The following is a 15,654-nucleotide window of genomic DNA, read 5'->3' on the forward strand; positions in this document are numbered from 1 at the left end:
CCAGCATGGGACACTGGCTGGGAATCCCAGGTGTCGTTGACATTTTGCTCTGTTGCCGCCTTACGCTCCGATTCCGAAAAGGATTTATTGATGCTTAAATCCACAGTATACAGAGTGTGAAGATGTCTACGGCCATCCTAAGCTGAATGCGCCTGTTCTCGTTAGATCGCAGACTGATACCCAGCTTTGGGCCTGGTAAGTACCAGCATGGGAGACTGGCTGGGAATCCCAGGTGCCGTTGACATTTTGATCTATTGCTGCCCTCCGCTCCGATTCCGAAAATAATTTATTGATGCTTAAATCCACAGTATACAAGGTGTGAAGCTGTCGACGGCCATCCTAAGCTTAACGCGCCTGCTCTCGTCAGATCGCAGACTGGTACAGATCTTAGGGCCCGGTAACTACCGTCATGGGACACTGGCTGGGAATCCCGGCTGCCGTTGACATTTTGCTCTGTTGCCGCCTTCCGTTTCCGGTTCCGAAAAGGATTTATTGATGCTTAAATGCACAGTATACAAAAAGTGTGAAGCTGTCAACGGCCATCCTAAGCTGAACGCGCCTGCTCTCGTTATATCGCAGACTGATACCCAGCTTAGGGCCTGGTAAGTACCAGCATGGGAGACTGGCTGGGAATCCCAGGTGTTGTTGACATTTTGCTCTGTAGCCGCCTTCAGCTTCGATTCCGAAAAGGATTTATTGATGCTTAAATCCACAGTATACAGGGTGTGAAGCCGTCTATGGCTATCTTAAGCTAAATGTGCCTGTTCTTGTCAGATCGCAGACTGCTGCCCGGCAAGTACGGGCATGGGAGACTGGCTGGCAATCCAAGGTGCTATTGACATTTTGCTCTGTTGCCGCCTTCCTCTCCGATTCCGAAAAGGATTTATTGATGCTTAAATGCACAGTATAAAAAGCATGAAGCTGTCAACGGCCATCGTAAGCTGAACGCGCCTGCTCTCGTCGGATAGCAGACTGCTACCCAGCTTAGGGCCCGGTAAGTCCTGGCATGGGAGACTGGCTGGGAATCCCAGGTGCCGTTGACATTTTGCTCTATTGCTGCCTTCCGCTCCGATTCCGAAAATAATTTATTGATGCTTAAATCCACAGTATACAAGGTGTGAAGCTGTTGACGGCCATCCTAAGCTTAACGTGCCTGCTCTCGTCAGATCGCAGACTGGTACAGATCTTAGGGCCCGCTAAGTACCGGCATGGGACACTGGCTGGGAATCCCGGCTGCCGTTGACATTTTGCTCTGTTGCCGCCTTCCGTTCCGATTCCGAAAAGGATTTATTGATGCTTAAATGCACAGTATAAAGGGCGAGAAGCTGTCAACGGCCATCCTAAGCTGAACACGCCTGCTCTCATCAGATCGCAGACTGCTACCCAGCTTAGGGCCCGGTAAGTACCAGCATGGGAGACTGGCTGGGAATCCCAGGTGTAGTTGACGTTTTGCTCTGTTGCCGCCTTACGCTCCGATTCCGAAAAGGATTTATTGATGCTTAAATGCACAGTATACAAAGGGTGAAGCAGTCAACGGCCATTCTAAGCTGAACGCGCCTGCTCTCGTCAGATCGCAGACTGCTACCCAGCTTAGGGCCTGGTAAGTACCAGCATGGGAGACTGGCTGGGAATCCCGGGTGCAGTTGACATTTTAATCTGTTGCCGCCTTCCGATCTAATTCGGAAAAGGATCTATTGATGCTTAAATCCACAATATACAAGGCATAAAGATGTCAACGGCCATCCTAAGCTGAACGTGCCTGCTCTCGTCAGATCGCAGACTGCTACCCAGCTTAGGGCCCAGTAAGTACCGGCATGGGAGACTGGCTGGGAATCCCGGGTGCAGTTGACATTTTGCTCTGTTGCCACCATCCGCTCCGATTCAGAAAATGATTTATTGATGCTTAAATGCACAGTATAAAGGGCGTGAAGCTGTCAACGGCCATCCTAAGCTGAACGTGCCTGCTCTCGTCAGATCGCAGACTGCTACCCAGCTTAGGGCCCGGTAAGTACCAGCATGGGAGACTGGCTGGGAATCCCAGGTGTTGTTGACATTTTGCTCTGTAGCCGCCTTCCGCTCCGATTCCGAAAAGGATTTATTGATGCTTAAATCCACAGTATACAGGGTGTGAAGATGTCTACGGCCATCCTAAGCTGAATGCGCCTGTTCTCGTCAGATCGCAGACTGCCACCCAGCTTCGGGCCTGGTAAGTACCAGGATGGGAGACTGGCTGGGAATCCCGGGTGCAGTTGACATTTTGCTCTGTTTCTGCTCCGATTCCGAAAATTATTTATTGATGCTTAAATCCACAGTATACAAATTGTGAAGCTGTCAACGGCCATCTTAAGCTGAACGCGCCTGCTCTCGTCAGATCGCAGACTGCTACCCAGCTTAGGGCCTGCTAAGTACCAGCATGGGAGACTGGCTGGGAATCCCGGGTGCAGTTGACATTTTAATCTGTTGCCGCCTTCCGCTCCGATTCAGAAAAGGATTTATTGATGCTTAAATCCACAATATACAGGGTGTGAAGCTGTCAACGGCCATCCTAAGCCTGAACGTGCCTGCTCTTCTCAGATCGCAGACTGCTGCCCGGCAGTTACCGGCATGGGAGACTGGCTGGCAATCCAAGGTGCCATTGACATTTTGCTCTGTTGCCGCCTTCCTCTCCGATTAATAAAAATATTTATTGATGCTTAAATCCACAATATACAAGGCGTGAAGATGTCAACGGCCATCCTACGCTGAACGCGCCTGCTCTCGTCAGATCGCAGACTGCTACCCAGCTTAGGGCCCAGTAAGTACCGGCATGGGAGACTGGCTGGGAATCCCGGGTGCAGTTGACATTTTGCTCTGTTGCCGCCTTCCGTTCCGATTCCGAAAAGGATTTATTGATGCTTAAATGCACAGTATAAAAAGCATGAAGCTGTCAATGGCCATCCTAAGCTGAACGTGCCTGCTCTTGTCAGATCGCAGACGGCTACCCAGCTTAGGGCCCGGTAAGTACTGGCATGGGAGACTGGCTGGGAATCCCGGGTGCCGTTGACATTTTGCTCTATTGCTGCCTTCCGCTCCGATTCCGAAATTAATTTATTGATGCTTAAATCCACAGTATACAAGGTGTAAAGCTGTCGACGGCCATCCTAAGCTTAACGCGCCTGCTCTCGTCAGATCGCAGACTGGTACAGATCTTAGGGCCCGGTAAGTACCGGCATGGGACACTGGCTGGGAATCCCGGCTGCCGTTGACATTTTGCTCTGTTGCCGCCTTCCGTTCCGATTCCGAAAAGGATTTATTGATGCTTAAATGCACAATATACAAGGCATAAAGATGTCAACGGCCATCCTAAGCTGAACGCGCCTGCTCTCGTCAGATCGCAGACTGCTACCCAGCTTCGGGCCTGGTAAGTACCAGCATGGGAGACTGGCTGGGAATCCCGGGTGCAGTTGATATTTTGCTCTGTTTCTGCTCCGATTCCGAAAATTATTTATTGATGCTTAAATCCACAGTATACAAATTGTGATGCTGCCAACGGCCATCTTAAGCTGAACGCGCCTGCTCTCGTCAGATCGCAGACTGCTACCCAGCTTAGGGCCTGGTAAGTACCAGCATGGGAGACTGGCTGGGAATCCCGGGTGCAGTTGACATTTTAATCTGTTGCCGCCTTCCGCTCCGATTCAGAAAAGGATTTATTGATGCTTAAATCCACAATATACATGGTGTGAAGCTGTCAACGGCCATCCTAAGCCTGAACGTGCCTGCTCTCCTCAGATCGCAGACTGCTGCCCGGCAGTTACCGGCATGGGAGACTGGCTGGCAATCCAAGGTGCCATTGACATTTTGCTCTGTTGCCGCCTTCCTCTCCGATTAATAAAAATATTTATTGATGCTTAAATCCACAATATACAAGGCGTGAAGATGTCAACGGCCATCCTAAGCTGAACGCGCCTGCTCTCGTCAGATCGCAGACTGCTACCCAGCTTAGGGCCCAGTAAGTACGGGCATGGGAGACTGGCTGGGAATCCCGGGTGCAGTTGACATTTTGCTCTGTTGCCGCCTTCCGTTCCGATTCCGAAAAGGATTTATTGATGCTTAAATGCACAGTATAAAAAGCATGAAGCTATCAATGGCCATCCTAAGCTGAACGTGCCTGCTCTCGTCAGGTCGCAGACGGCTACCCAGCTTAGGGCCCGATAAGTACTGGCATGGGAGACTGGCTGGGAATCCTGGGTGCCGTTGACATTTTGCTCTTTTGCTGCCTTCCGCTCCGATTCCGAAAATAATTTATTGATGCTTAAATCCACAGTATACAAGGTGTAAAGCTGTCGACGGCCATCCTAAGCTTAACGCGCCTGCTCTCGTCAGATCGCAGACTGGTACAGATCTTAGGGCCCGGTAAGTACCGGCATGAGACACTGGCTGGGAATCCCGCCTGCCGTTGACATTTTGCTCTGTTGCCGCCTTCCGTTCCGATTCCGAAAAGGATTTATTGATGCTTAAATGCACAGTATACAAAGGGTGAAGCAGTCAACGGCCATTCTAAGCTGAACGCGCCTGCTCTCGTCAGATCGCAGACTGCTACCCAGCTTAGGGCCTGGTAAGTACCAGCATGGGAGACTGGCTGGGAATCCCGGGTGCAGTTGACATTTTAATCTGTTGCCGCCTTCCGATCTAATTCGGAAAAGGATCTATTGATGCTTAAATCCACAATATACAGGGTGTGAAGCTGTCAACGGCCATCCTAAGCCTGAACGTGCCTGCTCTCCTCAGATCGCAGACTGCTGCCCGGCGGATACCGGCATGGGAGACTGGCTGGTAATCCAAGGTGCCATTGACATTTTGCTCTGTTGCCGCCTTCTTCTCCGATTAATGAAAATATTTATTGATGCTTAAATCCACAATATAAAAGGCATAAAGATGTCAACGGCCATCCTAAGCTGAACGTGCCTGCTCTCGTCAGATCGCAGACTGCTACCCAGCTTAGGGCCCAGTAAGTACCGGCATGGGAGACTGGCTGGGAATCCCGGGTGCAGTTGACATTTTGCTCTGTTGCCACCATCCGCTCCGATTCAGAAAATGATTTATTGATGCTTAAATCCACATTATACAGGGTGTGAAGCCGTCTACGGCTATCCTAAGCTGAATGTGCATGTTCTTGTCAGATCGCAGACTGCTGCCCGGCAAGTACGGGCATGGGAGACTAGCTGGCAATCCAAGGAAATATTGACATTTTGCTCTGTTGCCGCCTTCCTCTCCGATTCCGAAAAGGATTTATTGATGCTTAAATGCACAGTATAAAAAGCATGAAGCTGTCAATGGCCATCCTAAGCTGAACGCGCCTGCTCTCATCAGATCGCAGACTGCTACCCAGCTTAGGGCCCGTTAAGTACTGGCATGGGAGACTGGCTGGGAATCCCAGGTGCCGTTGACATTTTGCTCTATTGCTGCCCTCCGCTCCGGTTCCGAAAAGAATTTATTGATGATTAAATCCACAGTATACAAGGTGTGAAGCTGTCGACGGCCATTCTAAGCTTAATGCGCCTGCTCTCGTCAGATCGCAGACTGGTACAGATCTTAGGGCCCGGTAAGTACCGGCATGGGAGACTGGCTGGGAATCCCGTCTGCCGTTGACATTTTGCTCTGTTGCCGCCTTACGCTCCGATTCCGAAAAGGATTTATTGATGCTTAAATCCACAGTATACAGGGTGTGAAGATGTCTACGGCCATCCTAAGCTGAATGCGCCTGTTCTCGTCAGATCGCAGACTGCTTCCCAGCTTCGGGCCTGGTAAGTACCAGCATGGGAGACTGGCTGGGAATCCCGGTTGCAGTTGACATTTTGCTCTGTATCTGCTCCGATTCCGAAAATTATTTATTGATGCTTAAATCCACAGTATACAAAGTGTGAAGCTGTCAACGGCCATCCTAAGCTGAACGCGCCTGCTCTCGTCAGATCGTAGACTGCTACCCAGCTTAGGGCCCGGTAAGTACCAGCTTGGGAGACTGGCTGGGAATCCCAGGTGTTGTTGACATTTTGCTCTATTGCTGCCTTCCGCTCCGATTCCGAAAAGAATTTATTGATGCTTAAATCCACAGCATACAAGGTGTGAAGCTGTCGACGGCCATCCTAAGCTTAACGCGCCTGCTCTCGTCAGATCGCAGACTGGTACAGATCTTAGGGCCCGGTAAGTACCGGCATGAGACACTGGCTGGGAATCCCGGCTGCCGTTGACATTTTGCTCTGTTGCCGCCTTCCGTTCCGATTCCGAAAAGGATTTATTGATGCTTAAATGCACAGTATAAAGGGCGAGAAGCTGTCAACGGCCATTCTTAGCTGAACGCGCCTGCTCTCGTCAGATCGCAGACTGCTACCCAGCTTAGGGCCTGGTAAGAACCAGCATGGGAGACTGGCTGGGAATCCCGGTTGCCGTTGCCATTTTGCTCTGTTTCTGCTCTGATTCCGAAAATTATTTATTGATGCTTAAATCCACAGTATACAAAGTGTGAAGCTGTCAACGGCCATCCTAAGCTGAACGCGCCTGCTCTCGTCAGATCGCAGACTGCTACCCAGCTTAGGGCCCGGTAAGTACCAGCATGGGAGACTGGCTGGGAATCCCAGGTGTCGTTGACATTTTGCTCTGTTGCCGCCTTACGCTCCGATTCTGAAAAGGATTTATTGATGCTTAAATCCACAGTATACAGGGTGTGCAGATGTCTACGGCTATCCTAAGCTGAATGCGCCTGTTCTCGTCAGATCGCAGACTGCTACCCAGCTTAGGGCCCGGTAAGTACTGGCATGGGAGACTGGCTGGGAATCCCAGGTGCCGTTGACATTTTGCTCTATTGCTTCCCTCCGCTCCGATTCCGAAAATAATTTATTGATGCTTAAATCCACAGTATACAAGGTGTGAAGCTGTCGACGGCCATCCTAAGCTTAACGCGCCTGCTCTCGTCAGATCGCAGACTGGTACAGATCTTAGGGCCCGGTAAGTACCGGCATGGGACACTGGCTGGGAATCCCGGCTGCCGTTGACATTTTGCTCTGTTGCCGCCTTACGCTCCGATTCCGAAAAGGATTTATTGATGCTTAAATCCACAGTATACAGGGTGTGAAGATGTCTACGGCAATCCTAAGCTGAATGCGCCTGTTCTCGTCAGATCGCAGACTGCTTCCCAGCTTCGGGCCTGGTAAGTACCAGCATGGGAGACTGGCTGGGAATCCCGGGTGCAGTTGACATTTTGCTCTGTATCTGCTCCGATTCCGAAAATTATTTATTGATGCTTAAATCCACAGTATACAAAGTGTGAAGCTGTCAACGGCCATCCTAAGCTGAACTCGCCTGCTCTCGTCAGATCGCAGACTGCTACCCAGCTTAGGGCCTGGTAAGTACCAGCTTGGGAGACTGGCTGGGAATCCCAGGTGTTGTTGACATTTTGCTCTGTAGCCGCCTTCCGCTTCGATTCCGAAAAAGATTTATTGATGCTTAAATCCACAGTATACAGGGTGTGAAGCCGTCTACGGCTATCCTAAGCTGAATGTGCCTGTTCTTGTCAGATCGCAGACTGCTGCCCGGCAAGTATGGGCATGGGAGACTGGCTGGCAATCCAAGGTGCTATTGACATTTTGCTCTGTTGCCGCCTTCCTCTCCGATTCCGAAAAGGATTTATTGATGCTTAAATGCACAGTATAAAAAGCATGAAGCTGTGAATGGTCATCGTAAGCTGAACGCGCCTGCTCTCGTCAGATCGCAGACTGCTACCCAGCTTAGGGCACGGTAAGTACCAGCATGGGAGACTGGCTGGGAATCCCAGGTGTCGTTGACATTTTGCTCTGTTGCCGCCTTACGCTCCGATTCCGAAAAGGATTTATTGATACTTAAATCCACAGTATACAGGAAGTGAAGATGTCTACGGCCATCCTAAGCTGAATGCGCCTGTTTCTCGTCAGATCGCAGACTGCTACTCAGCTTCAGACCTGGTAAGTACCAGCATGGGAGACTGGCTGGGAATCCCGGGTGCAGTTGACATTTTGCTCTGTTTCTGCTCCGATTCCGAAAATTATTTATTGATGCTTAAATCCACAGTATACAAAGTGCGAAGCTGTCAACGGCCATCCTAAGCTGAACGCGCCTGCTCTCGTCAGATCGCAGACTGCTACCCAGCTTAGGGCCTGGTAAGTACCAGCATGGGAGACTGGCTGGGAATCCCGGGTGCAGTTGACATTTTAATCTGTTGCCGCCTTCCGCTCCGATTCGGAAAAGGATTTATTGATGCTTAAATCCACAATATATAGGGTGTGAAGCTGTCAACGGCCATCCTAAGCCTGAACGTGCCTGCTCTCCTCAGATCGCAGACTGCTGCCCGGCAGATACCGGCATGGGAGACTGGCTGGCTATCCAAGGTGCCATTGACATTTTGCTCTGTTGCCGCCTTCTTCTCCGATTAATAAAAATATTTATTGATGCTTAAATCCACAATATACAAGACGTAAAGATGTCAACGGCCATCCTAAGCTGAACACGCCTGCTCTCGTCAGATCGCAGACTGCTACCCAGCTTAGGGCCCAGTAAGTACCGGCATGGGAGACTGGCTGGGAATCCCGGGTGCAGTTGACATTTTGCTCTGTTGCCGCCTTCCGCTCCGATTCGGAAAATGATTTATTGATGCTTAAATGCACAGTATAAAGGGCGTGAAGCTGTCAACGGCCATCCTAAGCTGAACGCGCCTGCTCTCGTCAGATCGCAGACTGCTACCCAGCTTAGGGCCCGGTAAGTACCAGCTTGGGAGACTGGCTGGGAATCCCAGGTGTTGTTGACATTTTGCTCTGTAGCCGCCTTCCGCTTCGATTCCGAAAAAGATTTATTGATGCTTAAATCCACAGTATACAGGGTGTGAAGCCGTCTACGGCTATCCTAAGCTGAATGTGCCTGTTCTTGTCAGATCGCAGACTGCTGCCCGGCAAGTACGGGCATGGGAGACTGGCTGGCAATCCAAGGTGCTATTGACATTTTGCTCTGTTGCCGCCTTCCTCTCTGATTCCGAAAAGGATTTATTGATGCTTAAATACAGTATAAAAAGCATGAAGCTGTGAATGGCCATCGTAAGCTGAACGCGCCTGCTCTCGTCAGATCGCAGACTGCTACCCAGCTTAGGGCCCGGTAAGTACTGGCATGGGAGACTGGCTGGGAATCCCGGGTGCCGTTGACATTTTGCTCTATTGCTGCCTTCCGCCCTGATTCCGAAAATAATTTATTGATGCTTAAATCCACAGTATACAAGGTGTGAAGCTGTCGACGGCCATCCTAAGCTTAACGCGCCTGCTCTCATCAGATCGCAGACTGGTACAGATCTTATGGCCCGGTAAGTACCGGCATGAGACACTGGCTGGGAATCCCGGCTGCCGTTGACATTTTGCTCTGTTGCAGCCTTCCGTTCCGATTCCGAAAAGGATTTATTGATGCTTAAATGCACAGTATAAAGGGCGAGAAGCTGTCAACGGCCATCCTAAGCTGAACGCGCCTGCTCTCGTCAGATTGCAGACTGCTACCCAGCTTAGGGCCCGGTAAGTACCAGCATGGGAGACTGGCTGGGAATCCCAGGTGTCGTTGACATTTTGTTCTGTTGCCGCCTTCCGCTCCGATTCCGAAAAGGATTTATTGATGCTTAAATCCACAGTATACAGGGTGTGAAGATGTCTACGGCCATCCTAAGCTGAATGCGCCTGTTCTCGTCAGATCGCAGACTGCTACCCAGCTTAGGGCCCGGTAAGTACTGGCATGGAAGACTGGCTGGGAATCCCAGGTGCCGTTGACATTTTGCTCTATTGCTGCCCTCCGCTCCGATTCCGAAAAGAATTTATTGATGCTTAAATCCACAGTATACAAGGTGTGAAGCTGTCGACGGCCATCCTAAGCTTAATGCGCCTGCTCTCGTCAGATCGCAGACTGGTACAGATCTTAGGGCCCGGTAAGTACCGGCATGGGACACTGGCTGGGAATCCCGGCTGCCGTTGACATTTTGCTCTGTTGCCGCCTTACGCTCCGATTCCGAAAAGGATTTATTGATGCTTAAATCCACAGTATACAGGGTGTGAAGATGTCTACGGCCATCCTAAGCTGAATGCGCCTGTTCTCGTCAGATCGCAGACTGCTTCCCAGCTTCGGGCCTGGTAAGTACCAGCATGGGAGACTGGCTGGGAATCCCCGGTGCAGTTGACATTTTAATCTGTTGCCGCCTTCCCATCCAATTCGGAAAAGAATCTATTGATGCTTAAATCCACAATATACAGGGTGTGAAGCTGTCAACGGCCATCCTAAGCCTGAACGTGCCTGCTCTCCTCAGATCGCAGACTGCTGCCCGGCAGATACCGGCATGGGAGACTGGCTGGCAATCCAAGGTGCCATTGACATTTTGCTCTGTTGCCGCCTTCTTCTCCGATTAATAAAAATATTTATTGATGCTTAAATCCACAATATACAATGCATAAAAATGTCAACGGCCATCCTAAGCTGAACGCGCCTGCTCTCGTCAGTTCGCAGACTGCTACCCAGCTTAGGGCCCGGTAAATACCAGCATGGGAGACTGGCTGGGAATCCCAGGTGTTGTTGACATTTTGCTCTGTAGCCGCCTTCCGCTTCGATTCCCAAAATGATTTATTGATGCTTAAATCCACAGTATACAGGGTGTGAAGCCGTCTACGGCTATCCTAAGCTGAATGTGCCTGTTCTTGTCAGATCGCAGACTGCTGCCCGGCAAGTACAGGCATGGGAGACTAGCTGGCAATTCAAGGAAATATTGACAATTTGCTCTGTTGACGCCTTCCTCTCCGATTCCGAAAAGGATTTATTGTTGCTTAAATGCACAGTATAAAAGCATGAAGCTGTCAATGGCCATCCTAAGCTGAACGCACCTGCTCTCGTCAGATCGCAGACTGCTACCCAGCTTAGGGCCTGGTAAGTACTGGCATGGGAGACTGGCTTTGACATTTTGCTCTATTGTTGCCCTCCGCTCCGATTCCGAAAAGAATTTATTGATGATTAAATCCACAGTATATAAGGTGTGAAGCTGTCGACGGCCATCCTAAGCTTAACGCGCCTGCTCTCGTCAGATCGCAGACTGGTACAGATCTTAGGGCCCGGTAAGTACCGGCATGGGACAATGGCTGGGAATCCCGGCTGCCGTTGACATTTTGCTCTGTTGCCGCCTTACGCTCCGATTCCGAAAAGGATTTATTGATGCTTAAATCCACAGTATACAGGGTGTAATGATGTCTACGGCCATCCTAAGCTGAATGCGCCTGTTCTCGTCAGATCGCAGACTGCTTCCCAGCTTCGGGCCTGGTAAGTACCAGCATGGGAGACTGGCTGGGAATCCCGGGTGCAGTTGACATTTTGCTCTGTTTCTGCTCCGATTCCGAAAATTATTTATTGATGCTTAAATCCACAGTATACAAAGTGTGAAGCTGTCAACGGCCATCCTAAGCTGAACGCGCCTGCTCTCGTCAGATCGCAGACTGCTACCCAGCTTAGGGCCCGGTAAGTACCAGCATGGGAGACTGGCTGGGAATCCCAGGTGTTGTTGACATTTTGCTCTGTAGCCGCCTTCTGCTTCGATTCCGAAAATGATTTATTGATGCTTAAATCCACAGTATACAGGGTGTGAAGCCGTCTACGGCTATCCTAAGCTGAATGTGCCTGTTCTTGTCAGATCGCAGACTGCTGCCCGGCAAGTACGGGCATGGGAGACTGGCTGGCAATCCAAGGTGCTATTGACATTTTGCTCTGTTGCCGCCTTCCTCTCCGATTCTGAAAAGGATTTATTGATGCTTAAATGCACAGTATAAAAAGCATGAAGCTGTCAATGGCCATCGTAAGCTGAACGTGCCTGCTCTCGTCAGATTGCAGACTGCTCCCCAGCTTAGGGCCCGGTAAATACTGGCATGGGAGACTGGCTGGGAATCCCAGGTGCCGTTGACATTTTGCTCTATTGCTGCCTTCCGCTCCGATTCCGAAAAGAATTTATTGATGCTTAAATCCACAGTATACAAGGTGTGAAGCTGTCGACGGCCATCCTAAGCTTAACGCGCCTGCTCTCGTCAGATCGCAGACTGGTACAGATCTTAGGGCCCGGTAAGTAACGGCATGGGACACTGGCTGGGAATCCTGGCTGCCGTTGACATTTTGCTCTGTTGCCGCCTTCCGTTCCGATTCCGAAAAGGATTTATTGATGCTAAAATGCACAGTATAAAGGGCGAGAAGCTGTCAACGGCCATCCTAAGCTGAACGCGCCTGCTCTCGTCAGATCACAGACTGCTACCCAGCTTAGGGCCCGGTAAGTACCAGCATGGGAGACTGGCTGGGAATCCCAGGTGTCGTTGACATTTTGCTCTGTTGCCGCCTTACGCTTCGATTCCGAAAAGGATTTATTGATGCTTAAATCCACAGTATACAGAGTGTGAAGATGTCTACGGCCATCCTAAGCTGAATGCGCCTGTTCTCGTAAGATCGCAGACTGCTACCCAGCTTCGGGCCTGGTAAGTACCAGCATGGGAGACTGGCTGGGAATCCCGGGTGCAGTTGACATTTTGCTCTGTTTCTGCTCCGATTCCGAAAATTATTTATTGATGCTTAAATCCACAGTATACAAAGTGTGAAGCTGTCAACGGCCATCCTAAGCTGAACGCGCCTGCTCTCGTCAGATCGCAGACTGCTACCCAGCTTAGGGCCTGGTAAGTACCAGCATGGGAGACTGGCTGGGAATCCCGGGTGCAGTTGACATTTTAATCTGTTGCCGCCTTCCGATCCAATTCGGAAAAGGATCTATTGATGCTTAAATCCACAATATACAGGGTGTGAAGCTATCAACGGCCATCCTAAGCCTGAACGTGCCTGCTCTCTTCAGATCGCAGACTGCTGCCCGGCAGTTACCGGCATGGGAGACTGGCTGGCAATCCAAGGTGCCATTGACATTTTGCTCTGTTGCCGCCTTCCTCTCCGATTAATAAAAATATTTATTGATGCTTAAATCCACAATATACAAAGCGTGAAGATGTCAACGGCCATCCTAAGCTGAACGCGCCTGCTCTCAGATCGCAGACTGCTACCCAGCTTAGGGCCCAGTAACTACCGGCATGGGAGACTGGCTGGGAATCCCGGGTGCAGTTGACATTTTGCTCTGTTGCCGCCTTCCGTTCTGAATCCGAAAAGGATTTATTGATGCTTAAATGCACAGTATACAGGGGGTGAAGATGTCTACGGCCATCCTAAGCTGAATGCGCCTGTTCTCGTCAGATTGCAGACTGCTTCCCAGCTTCGGGCCTGGTAAGTACCAGCATGGGAGACTGGCTGGGAATCCCGGGTGCAGTTGTCATTTTGCTCTGTTTCTTCTCCGATTCCGAAAATTATTTATTGATGCTTAAATCCACAGTATACAAAGTGTGAAGCTGTCAACAGCCATCCTAAGCTGAACGCGCCTGCTCTCGTCAGATCACAGACTGCTACTCAGCTTAGGGCCTGGTAAGTACCAGCATGGGAGACTGGCTGGGAATCCCGGGTGCAGTTGACATTTTAATCTGTTGCCGCCTTCCCATCCAATTCGGAAAAGGATCTATTGATGCTTAAATCCACAATATACAGGGTGTGAAGCTGTCAACGGCCATCCTAAGCCTGAACGTGCCTGCTCTCCTCAGATCGCAGACTGCTGCCCGGCAGATACCGGCATGGGAGACTGGCTGGCAATCCAAGGTGCCATTGACATTTTGCTCTGTTGCCGCCTTCTTCTCCGATTAATAAAAATATTTATTGATGCTTAAATCCAAAATATACAATGCGTAAAGATGTCAACGGCCATCCTAAGCTGAACGCGCCTGCTTTCGTCAGATCGCAGACTGCTACCCAGCTTCGGGCCTGGTAAGTACCAACATGGGAGACTGGCTGGGAATCCCGGGTGCAGTTGACATTTTAATCTGTTGCCGCCTTCCCATCCAATTCGGAAAAGGATCTATTGATGCTTAAATCCACAATATACAGGGTGTGAAGCTGTCAACAGCCATCCTAAGCCTGAACGTGCCTGCTCTCCTCAGATCGCAGACTGCTGCCCGGCAGATACCGGCATGGGAGACTGGCTGGCAATCCAAGGTGCCATTGACATTTTGCTCTGTTGCCGCCTTCTTCTCCGATTAATAAAAATATTTATTGATGCTTAAATCCACAATATACAATGCGTAAAGATGTCAACGGCCATCCTAAGCTGAACGCGCCTGCTCTCGTCAGATCGCAGACTGCTAGCCAGCTTAGGGCCCGGTAAGTACCAGCATGGGAGACTGGCTGGGAATCCCAGGTGTTGTTGACATTTTGCTCTGTAGCCGCCTTCTGCTTCGATTCCGAAAATGATTTATTGATGCTTAAATCCACAGTATACAGGGTGTGAAGCCGTCTACGGCTATCCTAAGCTGAATGTGCCTGTTCTTGTCAGATCGCAGACTGCTGCCCGGCAAGTACGGGCATGGGAGACTGGCTGGCAATCCAAGGTGCTATTGCCATTTTGCTCTGTTGCCGCCTTCCTCTCCGATTCCGAAAAGGATATATTGATGCTTAAATGCACAGTATAAAAAGAATGAAGCTGTCAATGGCCATCGTAAGCTGAACGCGCCTGCTCTCATCAGATCGCAGACTGTTACCCAGCTTACGGCCCGGTAAGTACTGGCATGGGAGACTGGCTGAGAATCCCAGGTGCCGTTGACATTTTGCTCTATTGCTGCCTTCCACTCCGATTCCGAAAATAATTTATTGATTCTTAAATCCACAGTATACAAGGTGTGAAGCTGTCGACGGCCATCCTAAGCTTAACGCGCCTGATCTCGTCAGATCGCAGACTGGTACAGGTCTTAGGGCCCGGTAAGTACCGGCATGGGACACTGGCTGGGAATCCCGGCTGCCGTTGACATTTTGCTCTGTTGCCGCCTTCCGTTCCGATTCCGAAAAGGATTTATTGAAGCTTAAATGCACAGTATAAAGGGCAAGAAGCTGTCAACGGCCATCCTAAGCTGAACGCGCCTGCTCTCGTCAGATCGCAGACTGCTACCCAGCTTAGGGCCCGGTAAGTACCAGCATGGGAGACTGGCTGGGAATCCCGGGTGCAGTTGACATTTTGCTCTGTTTCTGCTCCGATTTCGAAAATTATTTATTGATGCTTAAATCCACAGTATACAAAGTGTGAAGCTGTCAACGGCTATCCTAAGCTGAACGCGCCTGCTCCCGTCAGATCGCAGACTGCTATCCAGCTTAGGGCCTGGTAAGTACCAGCATGGGAGACTGGCTGGGAATCCCGGGTGCAGTTGACATTTTAATCTGTTGCCGCCTTCCGATCCAATTCGGAAAAGGATCTATTGATGCTTAAATCCACAATATACAGGGTGTGAAGCTGTCAACGGCCATCCTAAGCCTGAACGTGCCTGCTCTCTTCAGATCGCAGACTGCTGCCCGGCATGGGAGACTGGCTGGCAATCCAAGGTGCCATTGACATTTTGCTCTGTTGCCGCCTTCCTCTCCAATTAATAAAAATATTTATTGATGCTTAAATCCACAATATACAAGGCGTGAAGACGTCAACGGCCATCCTAAGCTGAACGCGCCTGCTCTCGTCAGATTGCAGACTGCTAC

General features: G+C 50.3%; 16 pseudogenes; all 16 read left to right on the forward strand.

Moving 5' to 3' along the window:
• The first annotated feature begins 124 nt into the window (after positions 1-124).
• On the forward strand, positions 125-244 carry LOC130352536 (5S ribosomal RNA; annotated as a pseudogene).
• Positions 245-1,529: 1,285 nt separating this feature from the next.
• Positions 1,530-1,649, forward strand: LOC130332623 (5S ribosomal RNA; annotated as a pseudogene).
• A 284-nt stretch (positions 1,650-1,933) lies between these two features.
• LOC130346527 (5S ribosomal RNA) lies at positions 1,934-2,053 on the forward strand (annotated as a pseudogene).
• Positions 2,054-4,523: 2,470 nt separating this feature from the next.
• Positions 4,524-4,643, forward strand: LOC130332631 (5S ribosomal RNA; annotated as a pseudogene).
• Positions 4,644-5,308: 665 nt separating this feature from the next.
• LOC130316643 (5S ribosomal RNA) lies at positions 5,309-5,428 on the forward strand (annotated as a pseudogene).
• Positions 5,429-6,506: 1,078 nt separating this feature from the next.
• Positions 6,507-6,626, forward strand: LOC130314865 (5S ribosomal RNA; annotated as a pseudogene).
• Positions 6,627-6,708: 82 nt separating this feature from the next.
• Positions 6,709-6,828, forward strand: LOC130346863 (5S ribosomal RNA; annotated as a pseudogene).
• A 1,269-nt stretch (positions 6,829-8,097) lies between these two features.
• LOC130351932 (5S ribosomal RNA) lies at positions 8,098-8,217 on the forward strand (annotated as a pseudogene).
• A 475-nt stretch (positions 8,218-8,692) lies between these two features.
• On the forward strand, positions 8,693-8,812 carry LOC130332480 (5S ribosomal RNA; annotated as a pseudogene).
• A 674-nt stretch (positions 8,813-9,486) lies between these two features.
• LOC130352356 (5S ribosomal RNA) lies at positions 9,487-9,606 on the forward strand (annotated as a pseudogene).
• A 1,852-nt stretch (positions 9,607-11,458) lies between these two features.
• Positions 11,459-11,578, forward strand: LOC130321133 (5S ribosomal RNA; annotated as a pseudogene).
• A 676-nt stretch (positions 11,579-12,254) lies between these two features.
• On the forward strand, positions 12,255-12,374 carry LOC130352790 (5S ribosomal RNA; annotated as a pseudogene).
• A 277-nt stretch (positions 12,375-12,651) lies between these two features.
• Positions 12,652-12,771, forward strand: LOC130351933 (5S ribosomal RNA; annotated as a pseudogene).
• Positions 12,772-14,224: 1,453 nt separating this feature from the next.
• LOC130318448 (5S ribosomal RNA) lies at positions 14,225-14,344 on the forward strand (annotated as a pseudogene).
• A 676-nt stretch (positions 14,345-15,020) lies between these two features.
• Positions 15,021-15,140, forward strand: LOC130352654 (5S ribosomal RNA; annotated as a pseudogene).
• A 75-nt stretch (positions 15,141-15,215) lies between these two features.
• Positions 15,216-15,335, forward strand: LOC130347360 (5S ribosomal RNA; annotated as a pseudogene).
• Positions 15,336-15,654: the final 319 nt, after the last annotated feature.

The sequence above is a fragment of the Hyla sarda genome, chromosome 1 (assembly GCF_029499605.1).
Source record: "Hyla sarda isolate aHylSar1 chromosome 1, aHylSar1.hap1, whole genome shotgun sequence".
Classification (NCBI taxonomy): Eukaryota; Metazoa; Chordata; class Amphibia; order Anura; family Hylidae; genus Hyla; species Hyla sarda.